Consider the following 27,430-nt stretch of genomic DNA (forward strand, 5'->3'; position numbering starts at 1 on the left):
TACAGTAAAGGATTTTGTAAGTAGCACGGAATTCCTAACTTAAAATTTTCCTTTAAGAGGTTACTTTATGGTTTTTAGAGTGCACCACAAACCGATTACTGGCTTAGGTGTATGTCCATAGTGGCATGGGGCGGATTAATATCTGCATCCTCTTTTCAACCTAACCTAACCTAAAGCAGTATTACAACAGACGAACCCATAGACAAACAGGCGGACAGACAGGTGGATAGACAGGTGGACAGACAGGTGAACAGACAGGTGGACAGACAGGTGGATAGATAGGTCGACAGACAGGTGAACAGATAGTTGGACAGACAGACACACGGACATCATTTTATCTTTTTAGAATTTTACAAGGATTAAGAAGATATATACTCGTATTTTGTAGCGTCGAAAATGTATATTTCGATGTGTTGCAAACAGAATGACAAAATGAATAAAACCCCTTATCCTTTGGTGGTGGGTAAAAAAAGCAATTTTTTCTATTATGTTGCTAATGAGTTATTTTGGTATATAAAAAAACAAAATGTCATTTATTCTCTTCGTGGAACTGTTTTTGTCTTTGAGCCATTTTGATGACTTTTTTTTTAAATGTTGCAACATTTATTTTCAGTTGAAATGAAATGAAACGAGCGATAAATAACATCATATTTTCGAGATATTATTACGATGAGAAATTAATGATAAAACATATTAAATCAAACTATTTTCCATGAGAACAAGAAATAAAATATTTCACATAAAACTCAAAAAAGGACAACGCTTTCAAATGCAGACTTTATGCCAACTTGGAATTGCATATCAGCCACATTTATACCCAAGCCCGGTAAGGCAAGTCATGCGCCACCAAAGGCCTACAGGCCTATTAGACTAACGTACTTTCTACTCAAAATCATGAAATGCATACCTTGACAAAGAGTAGGATATTCAGCGAACTGCTGCAATACAAACATCATGCCTATGTCAAGGGAAGGTCGCTGGAGACTGCCCTGCACGAGGTTGTGCATAAAATGGAAGAATCCTTCGATGCCAAGACGTACACACTGGCGGTATGCATTGACATTGAGGGGGCTTTCAACAATGTTCAGACCGATACACTGATCCAATTCGGGTCCAAGGTCCGGGTCCACCTGGTACTCGCCTAAGGACCGGGTCCACCCGGTACTGGTCTAACTACAGGGTGGACCCCGTCCTTAGAGACTGGATAAACCATATGCTAAGGAACAGGTGGATAAATTGTGTGTCCCATGGCATAAATAAAAGGGAGAAAGTGGCACAAGGTACGGCACAGGGAGAAATTGTATCGCCACTCCTTTGGGTGACCACCATAAATGACCTATTACGAATGCTGACTGAGGATTTGAACCCGGCTGCTATGCAGACGATGTTATAATACTTCTAAGGGGTAAGAATACAAACTAGCTATGCAGAAAGGCCGAAAGGGTCTTGCATATGGCATATGACTTGACTAGACCCAGTGGTCTTAATGTTAAACCAGAGAAGACAGAAATATGCCTGTTCTCGAGGAAGACGAAGGTGGGCCAATTTGACGCACCATGTTGTCACAATAAAGCGATTTCGATATTTGAAACTGGATAAACCATATGCTAAGGAACAGGTGGATAAATTGTGTGTCCCATGGCATAAATAAAAGGGAGAAAGTGGCACAAGGTACACCACAGGGGGAAATTTTATCGCCACTCCTATGGGTGATCACCATAAATGACTTATTACCGATGCTGACTGAGTAGGGATTTGAACCCGGCTGCTATGCATACGATGTTATAATACTTCTAAGGGGTAAGAATACGAATCAGCTATGCAGAAGGGTCGAAAGGGTCTTGCATATGGCATATGACTGGGCTAGACCCAAGGGTATCAATGTTATCCCAGTGAAGACAGACATGCCTGTTTACAAGGAAGACGAAGGTGGGCCAATTTGAACCACGTTTCCTCAATAAGACGATTTTGATATTTGACAAGGTCAAATACTTAGGTGTGATCTTGAACAGAAAACTGAATTGGCAGTATCACATTCGGTAGCGTACTGAGAAGGCTCACAGAAGTTGGGCTCTAAGTAGACGGCCCTTAGGCTAAAAATGGGGGGTGAATCCAAGGATAGTCCACTCAGACTGCAGAAGCGTGATTAGACCAATAATTACTTACGTCTCAGCAGTTTGGTGGACTGCTATGGAGAAAAAGTGCCACACAAGGACCATACAACAGGTTCAGAGAGTGTCTTGGCATAGATGGAGCGATGAGGACCACGCCCATTAGGACACTGGAGACTATTCAAGATTTGATCCATCCATGTAACGTCATTTTCCAGATGGCAATACTAGGGTTCCGTCAGTCCAAGACAGTGCCGCTGTCAGCAATGCCTCGCACTCGACCTCAAGTGTCGTCTCAGGTATCCGATCGGAAACCTTTTCCCTTACTACAAGGGTTCCTATCGAAGCCACGATTATACCGCGATGGTATGAGCTGCTCCCATCCTCAATCCATTTTCCCATCGCCTCACATTTAATCGGTATGTCAATGGATCGGACACCTAAGTCTCATAGCCTCACATTTAATCAGTATGTCAATGGATCACATACCGATTAAATGTGAGGCTATGAGGCTTAGGTGTCCGATCCATTGACATACCGATAAAATGGGAGGTTATGAGATTTAAGGCAATGGGAAAATGGATTGAGGATGGAAACAGCTCTTACCATCGCGGTATAATCGTGAATTCGATAGGAACCCTTGTAGTAAGGGATGAGGTTTCCGATCGGATACCTGAGACGACACTTGAAGTCGAGTGCGAGGCACTACTGCCAGCGGCAGAATCTTGGACTGACGGAACCCTAGTATTGCCATATAGAAGATCATGTTACACGGATGGATCAAAGCTAGAGAACAAAGTGGGTATGGGCGTCTACATTGAGAATCCAGGGACTCAAATCTGTTTTAGATTGCCTGACCATAATACTGTCCGGGCGATCACGGAATGCGTGTGAGGTAAATTCTAATTTTGCCTATGAACATTCCACTAAGGAACAGGGGCAAACTTCTCACATATCAATTAGTGCAGTCCGATTTAAGTTTAAACCTCAATGATAAGGGACCTCATTTTTATAGCCGAATCCGAACAGCATGCTGCAGTGCGACACCTCTTTGGAGAGAAGTTTTACATGGCATAGTACCTCACAAATGTTGCCAGCATTAGGAGGGGAAACCACCGCTGAAAATTTTTTTTTATGGTCTCGCCAGGATTTGAATTCAGGCGTTCAGCATCATAGGCGGACATGCTAAACTCTACGATACGATGGCCTTCCAGCATTAGGAGAGGGAAACCACCGCTGAAAATTTTTGCTGATGGTCTCGCCAGAATTCGAATAAGGCGTTCAGCGTCATAGGCGGACATGTTAACCTATGCGCTATGGTGGTCTCCAAGTAGGCTAAAAAATATAAATTTCTATCTATATTCCCTGAATAAACTACTTTGGCACTTGTAATGTTGTTGCTGCTGACGTCTTCTGACTACAGAGTCTGCTCAGGAAACAGACTGCCACCCTTAACCCAACCTAACACACCATTTACATCAATCATGTGTCTGCCATTCTTAATTCGTATGCAACACAAACACTAAAAATTTTCCAGAATAGTTAACTAAATTTCCTTTTACAAAACATAGTTGAATAAATCTTATGTTAAATGCTGCTGGCATGGGGCTAGAAACATACATAGCACATTTTCGACCCTTTTTGCATCTTTAGTTTGGAAAAACTAAATGAAAAAACAAAACAAATGAAATAAATTAAAAGAAACCAAACGAAATGAAACTCACAAAGTTAGATTTTGTATTAGCAATCTCGTTCGAAAGAAAAATCATAAACTTTAATTCAGTTCAAATCAAATTTCATTTGCAAATTAAAATGAAATTGTTTTTGTTCTCAACTTTTTCCCATTTGCAAATGAGAATTGCATATAGTTTAGTTTTAGTTTGAAATTTAGTATTAAATATTATTTTACCAACAAATAAACAAAATTGGAATCATAAAAACGAATGCATTATTTTGGTGTATAAAGCCAATAGTTCGTTTATGATATGAATTTTTCCCTCGGCAATGAATGCATGTGACAACATAAAGCCAATATCCAGTTTATTTCGAAATTGTTTTCTCAGCAGGGTATTTTCCACTATCATGCAAAAGATGCAAGTGATAGTCATGCTGCTACATTTTGTCTCATTCGAAAAAATGTGTGTTCCCAAGTAAAAGCTTTTCATAACCCACACCAATAATGTGGTATATGAAGGAGAAAAGTTAGGCCTTACATTAAATTTATGGATTGACACAAAGTTATTCACCTAATTATTCGCCAAAGACATGTAAGTCTGTCCATGTGTGTCTGTGAATCTGTTAGCAATGAAGAGAAGTGGCTATCAAATTTGTATACCCGTCTGTCCGTCCGTCTGTCCGTCCGTCTGTCCGTCCGTCCGTCCGTCCGTCTGTCCGTCCGTCCGTCCGTCTGTCCGTCCGTCTGTCCGTCCGTCTGTCTGTCCATCTGTCCGTCCGTCTGTCCGTCCGTCTGTCCGTCCATCTGTCCGTCCGTCTATCCGTCCGTCCGTCCGTCTGTTCGTCCGTCTGTCTGTCCGTCCGTCTGTCCGTTCGTCTGTCTGTACGTCTGTCCGTCCGTCTGTCTGTCCGTCCGTCTGTTGTAATCAATCTAGAGCCTTCAAAAATTGAGATATTGAGCTGAAATGTGGCACAGATACGTCTTTTTGATACAGGCTGCTTAAGTTCTTGAATGGGTCAAATCGGACCATATTTATATATAGCGGCCATATAGACCCGATAAGGGGTCTGAAGCTCATAAAAGCTTTATTTATTACCCGATTTCGCTGAAATTTACAACAGTGGGTTACTTCAAGTCTGTCGATATCTGACCCATATATGGTACAGATCGGACTTTATTTAGATATAGCTGCCATATAGACCGATCTCCCGATAAAGGGTCTGAAGGCCATAAAAGCTTTAATTTTTATCCGATTTCGCTGAAATTTGCAACAGTGGGTTACTTTAAACCTCCCGACATTGTACCTAAATATGGTACAGATCGGACTATATTTAGACATAGCTGCCATATAGACCGATCTCCCGATAAAGGGTCTGAAGGCCATAAAGGGTCTGAAGGCCATAAAAGCTTTAATTTTTATCCGATTTCGCTGAAATTTGGAATAGTGCGCAGTTTTAAGCCTCCCAACATCCGACTTAAATATGATACAGATCGGACTATATTTAGATATAGCTGTCATATAGACCTATCTGCCGATAAAGGATCTGAAGGTTCAGATCGGACTACATTTAGATTTAGCTGCCATATAGACCGAACCTGCCGATAAGGGGTCTGAAGCCAATGGAAGCTTTATTTTCGGCCCGGCCGAACTTAATGCCTTCTTACTTGTTTAACATGATACACTTTGGACTGTAGTCCAAAGTCCAATACAAGACTCAGTTCGTAATTTCTTCGTTATAGGTTGCTATAAGCTTATGACTTTAAATCGGGGGATCTTTAAATATGGCATTTAATACTATCCAAATGGGGAGATCTAAGCCATATAAGATACGGATGTCTGGTGGTATATTAGAGCTTACCAGTGAAAAATTCGGAAATATTAGCCGATCGTGGCTCCATATAAGCCGATCATGGCTCTTGACTTCTTGTGCCACTACAGGGCGCAATCCCAACTCGATTAGGCTGCAATTTTGAATGAGTTTTTTTTTTGTTATGGCTTCCAATAACTGTGTAAAGTATAGTTTAAATCGGTCCATAACCTGATATAGCTGCCATATAAACCGAAATTGGATATACAATTTTTGGGCGACTAGAGAATTCCTATCCGATTAAGCTAAAATTTTGCACGAAGTCTTTCGCTATGACTTCCAATAACTTAAGTGTTAAGCATGGTGCAAATCGGTCTATAACCTGATATAGGTGCCACTAGAGGGCGCAATCCTCATCCGATTAGGCTGAAATTTTGCATGAAATTTTTTGTTATGATTTTCAACAATTTTGTTATGTATGGTGGAAATCTGTCTATAACCTGATATAGCTGCCATATAAACCGATCTTGGATCTTGTTTTCTTGAGCCACTAGAGGGCCTATTCTCATTCGATTTGGTTGGAATTGTACATGAAGTGTTTCGTTATGACTTCCAACAACTATGCTAAACATAGTTCAAATCGGTTTATAACCTGATTAGCTGCCATATGAACTCTCCATGAATCTTGACTTCTTGAGCCTCTAGAGGGCGCAGTTCTCACTAAAGGGCGCAGTTTTCGATTAGGCTGAATGACTATGACTTTCAAAAACTGTGCTAAGTATGGTTCAAATCGGTTTATAACCTGATATAGCGGCCATATAAACCGATCTTGGATCTAGATTTCTCGAGCCACTAGAGGGCGCAGTTCTATTCCGATTAGGCTGAAATTTGGCACGAAGTTTTTTGTTCTGACTTCCAACAACTATGCTAAGTATGGTGCAAATCTGTCTATAACCTGATATAGCTGCCATATAAACCGATCTTGGATCTTGACTTCTTGTGCCTCTAGAGGGCGAAATTCTCATCCGATTTGGCTGAACTTTTGCGCGAAGTGTTTAAAATCCGATTAGGTTCTCATCCGATTTTGTTGTGACTTCCAACAACTTTGCTTAGAATGGTTCAAATCGGTTTATAACTTGATATAGCTGCCATATAAACCGATCTTGGATTTAGAATTCTTCAGCCATTATAGGGCGCAGTCCTCATCGGATTAGGCTGAAATTTTGCATGAAGTGATTTATTATGACTTCCAACAACTGTGCAAAGTATGGTTCTAAACGGTCCATAACCTGATATAGCTGCCATGTAAAACGATCTGCTATCTTGACTTCTTCGGTCTCTAGAGGGCGCAGTTCTTAATTCGATTACATTTGCCCACTTTAGGTTGTTAAGGGCATTCTTGTCTATACATGTTTGTGGTCGCGTATTATGTGATTGACCTCGTAAAGTCACTGACGTTTTGTTGCCGCTTCGACTGTTTCTACTACCTCTTCTAGAGCTCGTAGTATCGATTTTCTGGGTCGATATCCATACTGTCTTCTGGATAGGTCTACCACGGCCCTTGTGACTTCATCGAGGAGTGGCTTTGTGGGTCGCTAAGCAGATTATCAGCTGCGTCTAGCCTGCATAGTGGTCTGGACAAATATGGTCTATTCTAAACATGATTTAGGTTTATATCAGGTTATAAACCAATTTGAACCGTACTTATATTGGTGTTTGTGAATCGTTACAGAACACTTCGTATACAAATTCAGTAAAATCTTTTTCCAGGGTCTCCAGACGGCAAATTTGCATGTAGGTTTATATGGAGGCTAGATCAGCTTATAGACCGATTTGGACCATACTTACCACGTATGTTAGAAGTCATAACAGAACACTATGTGCAAAAATTCTGCCAAATGGGATACCATTGCGGCTTCGGTGGGCTAAAGATATCCAATCGAGAGGCGGCTTTATATGGGAGCTATATATTCGGTTATATACCGATTTGACGTTCTAAGTTGATCTAGCCATGTCCGTCCGTCTGTGGACATCACGATAGCGGTTGAACTCGTAAGACTGGCTAGCCGCTTGAAATTTTACGCACATACTTCTTAGTACTGTAGGTCGTTTGGCACGACGTAAATGGGTCATATCGGTTCAGATTTGGACATAGTTCTTATCTAAGCCTATCTCCTGATTTGGCTTCTTCAGCTGTTTTTACCCTACACCACTACTGTGGTACAGGGTATTATAACTTAGTGCATTCGTTTGCAATGCTTAGAAGAAGAAGAGCTAGACCCATTGATAAATATATCGATCGACTCAGAATGACTTTCTGATTCGATTTAGCTATATCCGTCTGTCTGTCTGTCCGTCCGTCTGTCTGTCCGTCCGTCTGTCTGTCCGTCCGTCTGTCTGTCCATGTTAATTTGTGTATAAACTAAAGATGGCAATTTTCATTCGATTGTCTTAAAATTTGGCGAATACATGTTTTTCGGCCTAGAGACGAAGCCTATTGAAATTGGAAAAAATCGGTTCAGATTTGGATATAGCACCCATGTATATGTCCGTCCGATTTGCAGTAATTATGTAATAAAATGGTAATTCGTTAACCGATTGTCATGAAATTTGGTAGGAAGGAATTTCTTATGACTCTCAATATTACTGGTGAATTTCATAGAAATCGGTTCAGATTTGGATATAGCTTCCATATATTTGTTCGTCCGATTTCCAGTAATAAAGCAACAAAATGGTCATTTGTTAACCTATTCTCATGAAATTTGGTAAGAAAGACTTTCCTAAGACTATAAATATTACTGGAGAATTTCGTAGAAATCGGTTCAGATTTGGATATAGCTCCCATACATATGCTCGTCCGATTTGCAGTAATTATGCAATAAATTGGTCATTTGTCAACCGATTCTCTCGAAATTTGGCAGGAAGAATTTTTTTTTTTTTTTTGACTCAATATTACTGGTGAATTTCATAGAAATCGGTTCAGATTTGGATATAGCTTCCATATATATGTTCATCAGATTTGCAGTAATATAGCAATAAAATGGTCATTTGTTGACCGATTTTTTCGAAATTTGGCAGGAGGGATTTTCTTATGACGCTCAATATTACTGACGAATTTCATAGAAATCGATTCAGATTTGGATATAGCTCCCATATATATGTCCGTCCGATTTGCAGTAATACAGCAATAAAATGGTCATTTGTTAACCGATTCTCATGAAATTTGGTAAGAAAGACTTTTCTAAGACTATAAATATTACTGGAGAATTTCATAGAAATCGGTTCAGATTTGGATATAGCTCCCATACATATGCTCGTCCGATTTGCAGTAATTATGCAATAAAATGGTTATTTGTTAACCGATTCTCTCGAAATTTGGCAGGAGGGAATTTGTTATGACTCTTAATATTTCTGGTGATTTTCGTAGAATTCGGTTCAGATTTGGATATAGCTTCCATATATAAGATCGTCCGATTTGCAGTAATACAGCAATAAAATTGTCATTTGTTAACCGATTCTCTCGAAAATTGGCAGGAAGGATTTTCTTATAACTCTCAATATTACTGATGAATTTCATAGATATCGGTTCAGATATGGATATAGCTCCCATATATATGTTTGTCCGATTTGCAGTAATACAGCAATAAAATGGTCATTTGTTGACCGATTCTCATGAAATTTGGAAGGAGGGATTTTCTTACGACTCTCAATATTACTGGTGAATTTCATAGAAAGCGGTTCAGATTTGGATATAGCTTCCATATATATGTTTGTCCGATTTGCAGTAATTATGCAATAAAATGGTCATTTGTCAACCGATTCTCTCGAAATTTGGCACGAGGGATTTTCTTATGACTCTCGATATTACTGGTGAATTTTAAAGAAATCGGTTCAGATTTGGATATAGCTCCCCTATATATGTTCGTCCGATTTGCAGTAATACAGCAATAAAATGGTCATTTGTTGACCGATTCTCTCGAAATTTGGCAGGAGGGAATTTCTTATGACTCTCAATATTTCTGGTGATTTCCATAGAAATTGGTTCAGATTAGGATATAGCTCCCATATATATGTCCGCCCGATTTGCAGTAATTATGCAATAAAATGGTCATTTGTTAACCGAATCTCTCGATTTGGATAATTTGTTGTCATTAGTCAATTTGCTCGAAATTTGACGAAATTTCAATTTGAAATACATCCGCCAAGGTCCATCAAAATTGGTTTAGAATTAGATGTAGTCCCCTTTTGTGTTTTGCCTTTCCTTACTGGTTATAAATAACTTTTATTTTAATCTTAACCAAATTCTACTTTATGCACGATAAAATTGATTTTTAAATGTTGGACTTACAACTAGGCTTACACTTTCTTATGTGTGTGGTAAGAAACGTTGTATTTTATTGCAAAAACTAAACTTTTTGTAGAACATGTAACTGAAGTGCTTTCCAAATATTCAATTTCGAAATTAAAATTCCTTATATATGGGACTGTGTCCCATATATCACTGGCATTTGAGTCCACAAAGTCCATTTAGAATCACAAAAAATTGGCAGAAGCTGTTGATCAAAGTCCCCCAAGGCCACCAGGGTGTATGAGTTATAAAAGTGTCTTTTTGCCAGGGGTGCGTATGAGCGTTTCATTTTGTTGTAGTGTTTACAAACACTTCCTTTTTGTGCTGTAGAAAAATTATGGCACTTTTACAAACAATCTTTTGCCAGCATAACATGTTGATTATCTTGATAGGTTTCTGATTTCTGTACGTTGTTTGCTCTACCCTTCAGTAAAATGTTTTTACAATAATTTCACACAATTGTTTTGGATTAAGCTCCATTACTTGTGCTATGTAATGATATTTTACTATACGAAACTTGTCGTTGCCACATCCATATATGTATTAAATTGAATTTGAAATGTATTTAAAAATGTTTTTGCATTATAATACGAACACTATCTGGATGTTGTGTGAAAGCAATTTCATGTTTTAAATTTCTGCAATAACAATTACATTCTGGTCATGTATGTGTATGTTTACACAATGGTTTTTGCACATCCAAATGGTTTGATTGAAGTCATTGCAAAGAAATGAATCTTGTTTGTGCAAAATCGATATTTATTTTATAACACAATAACCAACACTTAAAAATTCACATTAAAAGGGAAATTTAATATCTTAAGGTCACTACAATAGGAAAGACAACAATAAAGACAAAATAAACCCTGTATGCAGTTGTATGAAATTGTGTTAATTGACAAACTGGGTTAACTAAAACTAATAAAAACAAGTAAAAGCGTCCTAAATTCGGCCGGGCCGAATCTTATATAGAGGGTATACCATGAATCTCATATGTCGAGATCTTTTCCCGGTTTCTCTTTTTAGGCCAACAAAGCATAAAAGAAAATAATTGCCATGCTATTGGAGCTATATCAAGTTATGGTTCGATTCGGACCATAATCGAATTGAATGTTGGAGACCATAGTATAAGTCTTTGTGCCAAATTTCAGCCAATTCGAATAAGAATTGTATGCTTAGGGGCTCAGGAAGTAAAATAGGGAGATCTGTTTATATGGGACCTATATCAGGCTACAGACCGATTCAGACCCATATTTGACACGCATGTTGAAGGCCATGGGAGAAGTCGTTGCACAAATTTTCACTCAAATTGGATGATAATTGCGCCCTCTAAAGGCTCAATAACTCAAGATCCCAGATCGGTTTATATGGCAGCTATATCAGGTCCCGGACCGATTTGAACCATACTCAGCACAGTAGATAGAAGTCGTAACGAAACTCGTTATGAAAAATTTCAGCCTAATCGAATAAAGATTGCGACCTCTAGAGGCTCAAGAAGTCAAGATTCAAGATCGGTTTATATGGCAGCTATATCAGGCTATGAACCGATCTGAACCATACTTAGCACAGTAGTTGGAAGTCGTAACGAAACTCGTCATACAAAATTTCAGCCTTATCGGATGAGGATTGCGCCCTCTAGAGGCTTAAGAAGTCAAGATCTAAGAGCGGCTTATATGGCAGCTATATCAAAACATATATCGATGTAGCTCATTTACAATCTCAACCGACCTACACTAATGAGAAATATTTGTCATACGGACGGACAGTCGGTCGGGCAGATGGACGTACGGATGGAAAGACGGACGGACAGACGGACGGACAGACGAATGGACAGACGGACGGACAGACGGACGGACAGACGGACGGACGGACAGACAGACGGACGGACGGACAGACGGACAGGCGGACGGACAGACGGACGGATAGACGGACGGACGGGCAGACAGATGGACGGACGGACAGACGAATGGACGGACAGATGGACGGAAGAACGGACGGACAGACGAATGGACGGAAGAACGGACAGACAGACGGACGGACAGACAGACAGACAGACAGACAGACAGACGGACAGACAGACGGACGGACAAACGGACGGACAGACAGACGGACAGACAGACGGACAGACAGACGGACAGACAGACGGACAGACAGACGGACAGACAGACGGACAGACAGACGGACAGACAGACGGACAGACAGACGGACAGACAGACGGTTAGACGGACAGACAGACGGACAGACAGACGGACAGACAGACAGACAGACAGACAGACAGACGGACAGACAGACGGACAGACAGACGGACAGACAGATAGACAGACGGACTGACAGACATACGGACAGACAGACGGACAAACAGTCGGACGGACAGACGGATGGACAGACGGACGGACGGATGGACAGACGGATATGACTACATCGACTTAAAATGTCATGACGATTTAAAATATTAGGTATAAGAAAATAGTAAATGAAGTAAAGGGTGATTTTTTTGAGGTTAGGATTTTCATGCATTAGTATTTGACAGATCACGTGGGATTTCAGACATGGTGTCAAAGAGAAAGATGCTCAGTATGCTTTGACATTTCATCATGAATAGACTTACTAACGAGCAACGCTTGCAAATCATTGAATTTTATTACCAAAATCAGTGTTCGGTTCGAAATGTGTTCATTCACCGTAACGTTGCGTCCAACAGCATCTTTGAAAAGATACGGTCCAATGATTCCACCAGCGTACAAACCACACCAAACAGTGCATTTTTCGGGATGCATGGGCAGTTCTTGAACGGCTTCTGGTTGCTCTTCACTCCAAATGCGGCAATTTTGCTTATTTACGTAGCCATTCAACCAGAAATGAGCCTCATCGCTGAACAGTGAATGAACACATTTCGAACCGAACACTGATTTTGGTAATAAAATTCAATGATTTGCAAGCGTTGCTCGTTAGTAAGTCTATTCATGATGAAATGTCAAAGCATACTGAGCATCTTTCTCTTTGACACCATGTCTGAAATCCCACGTGATCTGTCAAATACTAATGCATGAAAATCCTAACCTCAAAAAAATCACCCTTTACTAATAGGGTGCAATGACAACTCTCACCTTTAATTTCGTGGGGTAGTATCAACATTGCAAAACGGTGCTAAGCCCTTGTTGAATTCTTGAATACTAATGACCTAATAATACTTATTATTGGCAATACATCCACCTTTGTCCTAGGTTTACTAAAAAGCTTTTAAAGTGACAATATGTTCGGAAAATCTAATCGATGAGGTTCAGAATTGTAGAGTCTCCATGCAACACTCCTTCGCTGACCATCTCTATACAAGGTTTAGAATAGCACGACCATCGCCGAGTTGCATAAGCTTTACGGAATAAGGGAAAACCAACTAGACAAAATTCGGAAGACTACTCAGAGGTAGACCTGGGCAAGATACTTTAAATTCTCTTAGCATAGAGGACATTGATGACAATGTCAACAGGATTATGTCTGCAATATTGGAGTTTTCGAAAACAGTTATCATCTAAGTTGGGAATTCCGTGTTACTTACAAAATCCTTAATTGTTGTCAATACCACTCCCCTCAGTTGGTTCTTGTCTGGTATCGTGTCCCCACCTAAGTACAGGTGTCTGTTAGCCGCGAATGCCGGGCAATGACATAGGAAATGCTCCAGTGTCTCATCATCTGTCCTACACATGCCATAACTAGCCGTCCCGATTTTGCATAAGTGAGCTCTTAGTCCTATATGTCCCGTTATGACACCAAAAGCTGACATCCTTCTTACTTCCTTTCAGTAAGAGCCTCGTCCTAACACTATCTGGATAACTCAATGGGATTTTCCCCGTCCTACCGACCGTTTCGCTGTTCCACATTGTTATCTCCTCGACTGCGTCCGATTTAAGGACGTGGGCGAGTTAAGTTAAGATGATGGTATTAAATACGTAAAGCAAAACGCTTAAAGATTTTGCAGTCGTTAAGCGTTTGTTTTACGGACCCTTTAAATATCAACTTTGATAAAAACGAAGGGGACCACATGCTATTTAAAGGGCCCACGACCTGAAATCGGAAATTAAGTCTATATGACAACTATCTTCAAATATGGTTTTATTTTGACTGAAATGGGTTCGAGTATCCAGTGGGGTTTTTCAACTCAATTGAAACTCCTTTTGGGATAAACGTTTTACTTTTGTGGCCTTAAGGCCCTTATTCAACAGATTGGACTATATGACACCTATTTCCACACAAGGTCTAATGTGAACCATACTCGGTTCGAACATCGGGTGTCCCAGCGTAACTCATTGTTCCAAATTTCAGGCATATCTTACAATTAATGGGCTTTTTTTTTTGTTTAAGACGCTCAATCGGCAGATCAGTTTATATGGCAGCTATATCTCAATAAAGTCTGATGTTAAACTTACTCAGTTCGAATATCGGTTGTTTAGTCCAACTTGCTGTTCCAATTTTTAGAAAAATTGGATAATAAATGGGTCTTTTATGGGTTTAAGATCCAAACACTGCAGATCGGTCTATACGGCAGCTATATCTAAATAAAGTCTGATGTTAAACTTGCTCAGTTCGAATATCGGGTGCTCAATCCAACCTGCGGTTTTAAATTTTAGCGATAATACGGGCTTTAGATCCAAAGACGATAGATCGGTCTATATGGCAGCTATATCGAAATATGCCCCGATGTAAACCATCTCCAATTCAATCAACTGGAGGCCTAGTCTAACTCACTGATTTTAATTTCAACGAAATCAGTGGGCACCGTAACGCAGAAGTTTGCATGACCGCATATGACGCTGAACGCCTGTGTTTGTATCCTGGCGAGAATATCAGAAAAAGTATTCAGTGGTAGTTTTCCCCTTCCAATGTGCCGTACTATGCCATCTAAAACCCTCTCCCCAAAGAGTTGGCACACTGCCACATCGGCTATAAATCTGAGATACCTTATCATTCAATTCAAGTTGAATCTGATAGCATTCATTGATATTTGAGTTGTTTGGACCTGTTCCTGTTGATATTTCGATGTGTTGCAAGTGGAATGATTACATGGAAGTACCCCTTTTCCAAAGGTGATGGGCATAACAATGACTTCAAGATACAATATATATACAATCGTTTTTATCTAATCCCTTATATGTTAAACTTAATGCAATGTCACGTGTTGAACTTACCCACAATGTTGCATCTTTCAGACAGCAGCATTAGTGTCATCATCTGTGGAAAAGAGAACATTGTTTATTATAAAAGAAGGGGGCATTAAATATACAAAGTAAAATATTAAAACTTAAGCTGGTGCACACACACACACACAAAATAATTGAAAGGAGACATTGATTGAGTTCTGTGATCAGCTTTTTAGTCATTATTTCTTGTTATGCCATATATACATATGTATGTATAAAATCAAAGAACATCCATACATATGTCAACTGACAAAGTGACATTTTACAATACGCTTTCAGACTTGCAAGTATTATTTTGTATATTAAACAATCATGACGTATGATTGATATAAATTATTTGTGGCTTGGTGCGTATGATTGCTTACAATAACAATACATACTCATACGCAACCCCAGACTCAAAGGCATACTAAGATTTCTTTTTAATTACATGAGACTTGCTTGCGAAAGTATGGGGAATATATTTTAGATTTAAGTGAATCTTAAATGAATGTACATTAAACTGAAATATGTGATAGACATTTTAATGTCATTAGAGAAGAAATTTAATTTTTGTATAACAACCACAAGTAATAAGTAAGAAGGCATTAAGTTCAATCATTTGGCAGCATGTTGTATGCCCGGATTGACCCTATGGAATCCTTTACCGGCAAAGGCTGCCACTTCGGTGTACGTCCTTTTCTTCATCATGGGAGAGGCACATTCCAGAGTGCCTTCTCCGCATGCTTCTGGTCCGTACACTGGTTCTGTTTGGTCTGCGAGAACCGGTCGTTGAGGTATAACCGTTGCATGGAGTAGGTGAATTTCCATTCTTGCCTTGGCCTTTCGTCATTACGAGAGTATGGTTAAGTTAGGTAAGAGTGGCAGTCCTTTACAGACTAGACAATTTTAAATCCATTGTGATACCATAGTAGCGGCAGACCAAGGCTTCGGACGGGAATGGAACCCACGACGAACACTTTACTAATAATCCAAGCTCGCTACCACACGACTATCGGGGCGCCCATTACGGTAGTATAGTCGCACTGAATATGTTGCAAGGAAATGCATTAAGTTCAATTCCATGGCAGCCCGCTATACGCCCGGATTGACCCGATGGAATCCATTATCCGCAAGGGCTGCCGCCTCAGTGTACGTGCTCATCGTTTCTTCATCATGGGAGAGGCACATCCCGGATTTCCTTCTCCACACGCTTCTGGTCCATGCCAGGAATGAAAAGAACCCCGGACCCAGTTCTGGTGAGGTGTAACCGTTGCATAAAGTGGGTGAATTTCCATTCCTGCCCTGGCCTTACGTCATTACGGGAGTATGGTTGGGTTAGGTAAGAGTTCAAGTCCTTTACAGACTCACTTAAACAATTTTAAGTCCATTGTGATACCACAGCAGCGGCAGACCAAGGAGTCTGGCGGAAACCGAACCCACGACCTGATAATAGTAATTCAAGCACGCTACTAACTCGGCTACCGTGGCAAGGTGATGTGTGAACATGACAGCAGTGGGTCACAAGCGACGCCGTCGTCACCTTCTGCGTCCTCGTAGTCGTACTATGTGACCCCCCAATTTCTCTCGTGGGGCAATATACGCCTCAACAGGATCCCAACCCCAATATTGCCAGGTCAGTGCCGGCAAGTGCATCTTTTTTGCAATTAAATTGTAATGGTCTGAGAGGCAAGATCGACGAGAGAGGGGATTCGAAGAGTTTGCAAGAACATATTGTTTGCAACGATCCAGGAGAAAAAGCTGACCAACACCTGCAACTTGCACAGTTGTCATGGATACAATGTGCTAGGCAAGCATCGCTTAATGAAATGGAATGGAATGGGGGATTGGCCTTCGTGATACACCATTCCGTGCAGTATAGACCCATCTAGCATGCGCCCAGCGCTAATGACCCCAGGGAAAATGGAGTCCATGGGGATAGCAGTCAAGTCCAGTACTGCCTAGATAGAGCCACAGTGGTACAGATAAGTCTGCATACCTTCTCGTTAAAGGCAGTTTCGTCAACTGACAGTTACTTATTGAGAATATGGTATAACCCAATAAATTTCAACTAATTATAGCACTGTTAACTATGGTCAACAATTTTAGCAACTTTCGATATTTGACGGAAAAATCTTTTGGTATAAAAATTTCCCGGTGTAAAACTCGTTATTTGAGTGGTGTGTGTAGACTTTTCTTTGCCACTGTATACAACTTGTACATACCGCCAGTTGGTAGTTGTGTCCCAGATAATGATTAAATTTACAGGCCCCACATTACTGGCCCACTGCCTGGTCATAATTGGCTGGTTCTTGGAGACTTTTATGCGCATCACGTTTCATGGTATACCCCTCCAGGTATCGACCAGCAAGGCACAGCTTTGATAGAGCAGATTGAAATCTCACGTTTTGCGCGGTGAATGAGGATACCCCCAAGGATTATGAGGAGGTGGCTCTCCAGATATTCTCACCAGCTACCATAATTCTCACCAGCTACCGACCACCCGACTTCATAACCTTTGAGCGCCATAGTTTTATCTATCAAAAGAAGGCCGATTGGGCTGGCTTCAGAGAGTACACCAATCGCAGCTTCATCGAGCCGACACTCCGCTAGTAGCCGAGAGGAAATTCTGAGACATCATTAACGCAGCAGCAGCTCTATTTATACCAGCCGGTCGAATACACCAAGTGCGGCCCGATTTGCCGGCGCAGGCAAAGAGCGTAAGGGATCACCTAAGAGCGTAAGGGATTCGTTACACGGACCCCACTGAACCCAAAATCAGCGAACAGAATCTGGAAATAAACAGGGCAGTCAACGAATATAAGCAAAATTTGTGGATGGAACACTTGGAGCAATGTTACTTAGGCACCGGTTTAGGCAAGCTGTGGTCTACTGTTAAGTCGCTCTCGAAACCACGTTAAACGGGATGACAGAAACTCAGTCACTTTTGGCAACGTACCTGTGACTGATCCAAAAAGATGGTTGTTCAACGGTCAATTTATTGTGCATCCCGAGAGTGACAGAACTAGATGGGAAGCTATTGGTCGCATCCGTGGTCTCCAAAACGATGGACAGTCATCGCAATTTACCGAGGACGAAGTTACGAATGTCATCCGTGGCCCCAAATCATCCAAGGCCTTGGGCCCCGACGGAATCTCTACACTGATGCTGAAGAATCTGGATCAAACTGTAGTCGAGTACCTTACAACTGTCCTCAAACTGTCTTTGAACACTCTTACAGTACCCGATGTCTGGAAGATGGGCAGAGTGATACCGCTACCTGAGGCCTGGAAAGGACACGACTAAGGGGGTGTCGTATAGACCAATCGCCCTACTCTCACCAGTAGCCAAAACGCTTGAGCGACTACTCCCCACGAGTCTCGTTGGAGAACTTCTATTTACCGACCATCAGCATGGATTTCGAAGACTCTATAGCACAACAACTGTTTTGCATGCCAACACCGCACACAGCCCAGGCCGGTTCTCGTGGCACTGGACCTATCGAAGGCATTCGACTCGGTGAGCCATGCCGAATTATTTGTGGACATCGCCAATACGTTCCTCTACCCAGGTCTGAAACGCTGGGTAGCGAAGTCATTTGTAGAACATGGGGATAAGAAATCGAAACACTGTAGGTCGAAACAGGGAGTTCCCCAAGGTGGTGTGATATCTCCGGCACTGTTTAACCTCTATCTATCGTCCATTCCACCTCCTCCAGACGGCATAGAGATCGTATCATATGCGGACGATTGTACGATCATGGCATCATGCCCCCACCCATTGATGACATCTTCGATAGGCTAAACGTCTTTCTCAACGAACTTGCCTCTTATTTCGCTGCAAGAAATCTGAAGATATCTGCCACCAAATCTTCAGCCCCATTGTTCACTACAAATACGCGTGAGGTGAATACTGAGCTGACTATGATGGTCGGTGGAGAAATGATTCCGACCATCAAGTGTCCCAAAAAACTTGGTGTCACATTTTACAGCTCTTTTAAATTATCCTCACATGCCACAGAAATTGCGATAAAGTCAAAAGCAGCACAAGGTCCTCAAGTCATGTACCGGTTGCACTTGAGGTGCTGACAAAGAAATCTTGTTGACCACGTACAAAGCAATTGGCCGGTCTGTGGTAAGTTATGCAGCGCCAGAGTGGTCTCATCAGCTGTATGACACTCAGTGGAATAATATTCAGTTCTATCAGAATACCACTCTTCGAACTGCGACGCCCGTCTCCTCAGTTCTCATGTGGACCCCCTCCATCAGGAGACAAAGATCCTACCAGTGCGAAGACATAACTTCATGCTGTCTAAGTAATACCTTTTGGGCTGTTATCGCAGAGACCATCCAAATCATCATCTTATGGATTGGTTTCCACCGCCCAGAAGCCTTAAGGTAGATCTACATGATCTAGAGCATGGGGTTTAGTGCTACAAGAGAGAACCTCTAGATCAAGCGGTATATCATGCGCGTCTAGGCAACATTCATGCAGACACGGTAGCAGATGCTGTGAATAGCTGCCGGGTATGTGTGATGCTTGGAGCTCGACCGCCTCCACTTCACCCTGAAGAAATTGACCTTTCCCGACAAGCCAGAGTAATTCTGGCTCAGTTACGATCCAGCAGATGCAGCTGCCTCAATTCCTACAGAGCAAGGTTTGATGGCAACCTGTAGGATGAATATCCCGATTGTGACAAGGGGCCACCCGACACATGCCCCTATTTAACTGCCCAGCCAGACCCACCTGTCTCAGACCCATATCCCTCTGGACGCGTAATTATTATTTGATCTGGCTGAAATTTTGCTGTGCTAAGTATGCTTGAAATCGGTTCGTAACCTCATTTAAACCGTTCTGGGGTCTTGACTTCTTGAGCCGCTAGAGGGCGCACTTTATATCCGATTGGGCTGAAAATTTGTTCACGAAATGTTTTGGTTTGACCATCAACAAATGTGCTAAGTATGGCTCAAATCGGTTCATTACATGATATAGCTCCTATATACACCGATCTGGGGTCTTTACTTCTGGAGCCGCTAGAGGGCGCATTAACGATTCGGCTGACATTTTGCATGAAGCGTTTTGATTTGACCGTGAACAACTATGCCAAGTATAGTCCAAATCGGTTCATAACCTGATAGAGCTCCCATATAATCCGATCTTGGATGTTGACTACTTGAGCCGCTAGAGGGCGTGATTATTATCCGATCTGGCTGAGATTTAGCATCAGGTGGTTCATTTTGGCATCCAATAGCTTTGCTAAGTATGGTCTAAATCGGTTCAAAACCTGATCTAGCTCCCATATAAACCGATCTTGGATGTTGACTACTTGAGCCGCTAGAGGGCGTGATTATTATCCGATCTGGCTGAGATTTAGCATCAGGTGGTTCATTTTGGCATCCAATAATTTTTGCTAAGTATGGTCTAAATTGGTTCAAAACCTGATCTAGCTCCCATGGGGTCTTGACTTCTTGAGCCTCTAGAAGGCACAACTATTATCGGATTTGCCAGAAATTTAGCATGAAGTGTTTTGGTTTGACCATCAATAATTTTGCCAAATAGGTTCTAAATCGGTTCATTACCAGATATAGTTCCCTTATAAACCGATATCGTATCTTTACTTCTTGAGCCGTTAGAGGGCGCTAAACATGCGATTTGGCTGAAATTTAGCATGATGTGTTTTGTTATGACTTCCATCAACTGTGCTTAGTATGGTCTAAATAGGTTCATAACCTGATATAGGTCCCATGATATAGGTCCCATGATATAGGTCCCATGATATAGGTCCCGATCTCCCGAATTTATTTCTTGAGCTTCTGGAGGGCACAACTCCTATTCAATTTGGCTGAAATTTTTTACAATGAATTCCACTTTGGTCTCCAACAGCGTAGCTAAGTATGGCATCAATCTGTTCATGACTTGGTATAGCTCAAACAGCATAGCAAATCTTATTCATTATCGATTGTTTGCCTATAAAGAGATATCGGCTAAAGAACTTGACAAATGCGATCCCTGGTGGAGGGTATATAAGACTCGGCCAGGCCCAACTTGACACACCTTTACTTGTTTCTTTCAACTTTCGAAACCATTGAAGTTTATTCCACAGAATACTTTAATGCAAATCCATGTTAGTTTTGAATGATCTCCTCTTTCACTCGGTGTGGTCATCTACGTCATCTGTCTTGTAGAAACAATGGATTAATCCTACGATTTGTACAACCCAAAAATAAAGATAAAAACCATTCAGTTATAAATGTATCCTAGACTCTATTTAAAGCTTGCTGGCATAATTTCTCTTTTGTTTTTGTTTTTTTCTGCCAACAATTGATAAAATGCTCTTTTGTTTTGTCACTGGCAGCACGTGTCATGTCAAGTGACATTTTGAAACATGTCAGACAATTGCTTTGAGTATTCCCATTATCATACAGACATACGTACACAATAAGAAATGATTGAAAATAATTGTTGTACCATATGAATGCGATATCAGTGTGCCATCATAACGACAATAATTATATGCAAACCCAAAACAAAAGCATGGAAAATAATTTATTATTATGAGAGAAAAGAATGTATGTAGAATATAGACAATATTTTGATAGGGGTTTAGGTTATTTGCAAAAGTAACTTTTGACAGGTATAGCTTGTTTATCTCTAACACTCGGTTTTGAACAATAAGAACCAAAACATTGCTGAAGAATACAGATTAAAAAAATGGTGTATAGGATATTGAAATGTTTAGTTACGATGCCATCATTGCGTATAAGTGATATTAATTATAGGTCACGGGGAGCGTATGATTATTATAGTTCCACATTATTCACTAAGAACGCCGATGTGGTATTATATTAAACAAGCAAAAGCGTGCTAAGTTCGGCCAGGACGAATCTTATATACCCTCCACCATGAATTAAAATTTGTCGAGTTCTTTCGCGATATCTTGTTGTGCTGTTTCAGGCTATAGAACGATGCTGTTTCAGGCTATAGACCGATTCCGACCATATATGACACTTATGTTGAAGATCATGGTAAAAACCGTTGTACAAACTTTCTGCCAAATCGGATGAGAATTGCGCCCTCTAGAGGCTCAGGAAGTCAAGATCCCAGATCAGTTTATATGGCAGCCACATCAGGTTATGTACCGATTTACGATATACTCAGCTCAGTTATTGGAAGTCATAAGAAAACATCTCATGCACAATTTCAACCAAATCGGACGAGAATTGCGCCCTCTAGAGGCTCAAGAAGTCATGATCCCAGATCAGTTTATATGACAGCTATATCAGGTTATCTACCGATGTGAAACATACTTAGTACAGTTGTTGGAAGTCATAAAAAATACGTCATGCCAAATTTCAGCCAAATCGGATAGGAATTGCGCCCTCTAGATGCTCAAGAAATCGAATAGGGAGATCAGTTTATATGGGAGCTGTATCAGGCTATAGACCGATTTTGACCACAATTGACACGTACGTTGAAGGTTATGGGAGAAGCCGTTATTTAAAATTTCAGCCAAATTGGATAAAAATTACGCCCACTAGACGCTCAAGAAGTCAAAATTCCAGATCGGTTTATATGACAGCTTAAACAGGTTATGGATCGATTTGAACCATACTAAACACAGTTTTTGGAAATCAAAAGAAACAAGTCATGCCAATTTCAGCCAAGCGGCTCAAGAAGTCAAGATCCAAGAACGGTTTATATGCCAGCTATATTAAAACATGGACCGATAAGGCCCATTTATAATCCCAACCGACCTACATCAATAAGAAGTATTCTTGCAAAATTTCAAGCGGCTAGCTTTAGGTTAGGTTGAAAAGAGATTGCTGGTATTACTCCGCCCTATGCCACTATGGACATACACCTAAGCCAGTAATCGGTTTGTTGTGCGCTCTAAAAACTATTAGGTTGCCCAAAAAGTAATTGCGGATTTTTTAAAAGAAAGTAAATGCATTTTTTTACACTTTTTTTCTAAAGCAAGCTAAAAGTAACAGCTGATAACTGACAGAAGAAAGAATGCAATTACAGAGTCGCAAGCTGTGAAAAAATTTGTCAACGCCGACTATATGAAAAATCCGCAATTACTTTTTGGGCAACCCAAAGTAACCTCTAAAAATAAACTTTTAAGCAAGGAGTTCCGTGTTACTTACAAAATCCTTAATTGTTTTCAATACTACTTCATTAAGTGGGTTCATGTCTCATATTGTGTCTCAACCTAAGTACCGCTATCTGTTGGACGCGAAAGCCGAGCAATGACAAAGGAAATGCTTCAACGTCTCATCATCTTCCCCGCATTCCCTACACATGCTATCACTTGCCACACCGATTTTACATAAGTGAGCTCGTAGTCCTATTTGTCCCGTTATGATTTCCAATAGCTATACTGACCTACTTCTTGCTTCCTTTCAGTAATAGCCTCCTCTTCTCACGATCTGGATCCCCCCATAGGATTTTCGCCATCCTACCGACCGTTTGGCTGTTCCACAATGTTGCATGGGCATTCGTCGCCCACTCCCTTAACTCGGACTGCGTCGACCCGAAAGGCTTCGGGTTAACCAAGTTTATTGACGGCAGTCCTCTGGTCGTCAACGCCAAATCGTCTGCCCTTTCATTTCCCCTTTCCCCGTTATGGCCCGGCACGCAAACGATGCAGGTTTTCCCTTCCGCCAAATCGTCTGCCCTTTCATTTCCCCTTACTCAGTTATGGCCCGGCACCCAAACGATGGAGATTGTGCCATCCCCAGAGAAGGCGTTAGTCTCCTTACACTGCAAGACTTACCGTCGTGGTAGTTATTGCCCTCATGGCAATTTTACTGTCAGTAAATATGTTCACAATCGACGTCCTCGTTTAAGCACCACAAAAAATGCAAATTTACCCATGAACATTCCACTAAGGAACAGGTGCATATTTCCCACATATCAATGAGTGCTGTCCGATTCCAGTTTTAAGCTCAATGATAAGGGACCTCCATTTTATAGCTGAGTCCGAACAGCTTGCCGCAGTGTGACACCTCTTTGTGGAGAAGTTTTTACAAGGCTGCCATACCAAATGGTACAGTACCTTCCAAATGTCGCCAGCATTTGGAGGGGATAACCGCCGCCGAAAAATTTTATGATGTTTTCGACAGGATTCGAACCCAGGCGTTCAGAGTCATAGGCGGACATGCTAACCTTTGCGCTACGGTAGCCTCAAAGTTAGCACCACACCACTTCACGCATTCCGTGATCGCTCGGATCTCCGCCTGCAGGACCTTATTATGGTCAGCTAGTCTAAAACAGTCTAAACGGATCTCAGCTAGTCTAAACGGATCTCCGCCTGCAGAACCTTATTATGGTCAGCTAGTCTTAAACAGATCTCAGTCCCTGGGTTCTCAATATAGACCCTCAGGCCCACTCTGTCCTCTAGCTTTGATCCATCCTTGTAACATGATCTTCCATGGCATGGAAATACTAGGGTTCCATCAATCCAAGACTGTGCCGATGGCAGCAAAGCCTCGCACTCGACTTCAAGGTTCATCTCAGGTTTCCGATCGGAAACCTCTTTCCTTCCTTCCAGGTTTCCTATCGTCGCCTCGATTATACCGCGATGATATGAGCTGCCCCCATCCTCAATCCATTCTCCCATCGCCTTAAGTCTCATAGCCGCAGTGGCTGCCTGACATTTAATCTGTATGTCAATGGATCGGCTATCTAGAATAATCTCCAGTGGCCTAGTGGGCGTGGTCCTCGTCGATCCCCCTTTTCTCAAGACAACATGTTCTCTGAACCTGTTGTATGGTCCTTATGTTGCACTTTTTCTCCATAGCAGTCCACCAAACTGCTGAGGCGTAACTGAGTATTGGTCTAATCACGCTTCTGTAGAGCTAGTGGACTATCCTAGGATTCAGGCTCCATTTCGAGCACGTCTAATTAGAGCCCAACATATGTGAGCCTTCTCAGTACGCTCCTGAGTGTGACACTTTCAATTCAGTTTCCTGTCCATGATCACACCTAAGTATTTGACCTTGTCAGGTATCGAAATCGTCTTATTGAGGAAACGTAGTGCATTAAATTGGCCCACCTTCGTCTTCCTCGTGAACAGACATATTTCAGTCTTCTCTGGGTTAACATTGAGACCTCTGGGTCTATGCCATAGTCATATGCCATATGCAAGACCTTTTCGGCCCTTCTGCATAGCTCGTTCAGATCCTTATCCCTTAGAAGTATTATTACGTCGTCTGAGTGTCAGACGGGTTCACATCCCTCCTCAGTCAACATCCGTAATAGGTCATATATGGTGGTCACCCATAAGAGTGACGTTAAAATGCCCCACTGTGGCATGCCTTGCACCACTTTCTCCCTTATATTTATGCCATGGGACAATTTATTCACCTGTTCCTTAGCATATGGTTTATCCAGTCAAACAGTACCGGGTCCAACCGGTACTATTCTAAGGATAAGATCAGTGTGTCGCTCCGCACATTGTTAAAAGCCCCCTCTAAGTCAATGCATACCGCCAGTGTGTACGTCTTGGCATCGAAGGATTTTTCTATTTTATGCAAAACCTCGTGCAGGGCAGAGGCTAGCTTTACTTCTTCGAAAGTTAGCATGCTTTCGACAAACAGACGGACGGACGGACAGACGGACGGACATAGCTAGGTCGACATAAAATGTTATGACGATCAATTATGTATATATGGGTTGCCCAAAAAGTAATTGCGGATTTTTTTAAAAGAAAGTAAATGCATTTTTAATAAAACTTAGAATGAACTTTCATCAAATAGATTTTTTTTACACTTTTTTTCTTAAGCAAGCTATAAGTAACAGCTGATAACTGACAGAAGAAAGAATGCAATTACAGAGTCACAAGCTGTGAAAAAATTTGTCAACGCCGACTATATGAAAAATCCGCAATTACTTTTTGGGCAACCCAATACTTTATGGGGTCTTAGACGAATATTTCGGGGAGTTACAAACAGAATGACGAAATTAGTATACCCCCATCCTATGGTGGAGGGCATAAAAATATTTCGTTATAGTATACGAGTCTAGTATTAAAATTTGGTAACAAACATTTGTTGCGCTTATCCTTCCTTTATGCTAATCATGCCCGCCCTTCCCACGAGAGGACTTGTCCCTATACACATCAAATCAAATGAAATGTGATTCAAGGTAGAAATTACTTCAATAATTAGTTTTGAGTTTTTGTTAGTTTGAGACACACACACACTACTACATCAAAACGGGCACACAAGCTGAGTGGCAGCAGAATTTAACCCCGGCATCTACATTTGTGTTTGTGTGTTAGGCACTCTATGACAACTAGTAAATGGAACGATAGGTAGGTGGTCGAATAGATCGGTCATCGGACTTATAAAATTTTACAAGTCCAATATTGCAAAGAGAACAACAAAATGAATATAACTCAAAACCCTCGGTATTCAGAAGTTCTCCTTAAAGTTATTCACTATTAAAATTATTCTATTGGTTGCCCAAAAAGTAATTGCGGATTTTTCATATAGTCGGCGTTGACAAATTTTTTCACAGCTTGTGACTCTGTAAATGCATTATTTCTTCTGTCAGTTATCATCTGTTACTTTTAGCTATCTTTAGAAAAAAAAAGTGTAAAAAAAGTATATTTGATGAAAGTTCATTCTAAGTTTTATTAAAAATTGCATTTACTTTCTTTTAAAAAATCCGCAATTACTTTTTGGGCAACCCATACTTATGCGTTGCTTCAATTCTCCAATGGCTTAAAAATTTAAAAGCTGTATGTGGGCAAAAACAAGGATTTTTAAATGACTTTTTAAACATGTCATATAAATGCTGTATACAAAGACGCCAACACTATAAATTCATGACGTACCATTGATATTAATTATTTGGCCCTGGGAGAGTTTATATGTATTTGCGAAAACACTCTAAAGACCGTCGTGCGTAAGCACAAAACCAGACAAAAGTCTGCATTAAATTTGATTTTTTTTTTTAAATAAAATGTCGAAGAAAGTAACGCCTACACTGCACATTCGAATGGAGTGCCAAATGGAATTTGCAAATTCCAGAGAAATGATTTAGTATACCCTAAACCACCGCTGTGGTACAGGGTATTATAACTTAGTGCATTTGTTTGTAGCACCCAGAAGAAAGAGAGATAGTCCCTTTGATAAGTATAACAATCGCCTCAGAATCACTTTCTGATTCTATGTCCGTCTGTCTGTCCGTCTTTCCATGTTAATTTGTGTGCATACTACAGGTCGCAATTTTTGTCCAATAGTCTCAAAATTTGGTAGAGGCTTGTTATTCTGCCAAGACACGATGCCTATCGAAATTGGAAAAAA

At 41.0% G+C, this 27,430-nt stretch overlaps 1 protein-coding gene across 3 annotated transcripts in view; it reads right to left on the minus strand.

The window, feature by feature from the left end:
- LOC106091533 (limbic system-associated membrane protein) overlaps positions 1 to 27,430 on the minus strand; it is a 462,509-nt gene that overhangs the window by 336,027 nt on the left and 99,052 nt on the right. For all 3 annotated transcript variants that reach the window (XM_059362688.1, XM_059362685.1, XM_059362686.1), the window contains exon 2: positions 15,126 to 15,168. The gene's annotated coding sequence lies outside the window, so the exon portion shown is untranslated. The remainder of the gene's footprint in view (positions 1 to 15,125; positions 15,169 to 27,430) is intronic.

The sequence above is a fragment of the Stomoxys calcitrans genome, chromosome 2 (assembly GCF_963082655.1).
Source record: "Stomoxys calcitrans chromosome 2, idStoCalc2.1, whole genome shotgun sequence".
Classification (NCBI taxonomy): Eukaryota; Metazoa; Arthropoda; class Insecta; order Diptera; family Muscidae; genus Stomoxys; species Stomoxys calcitrans.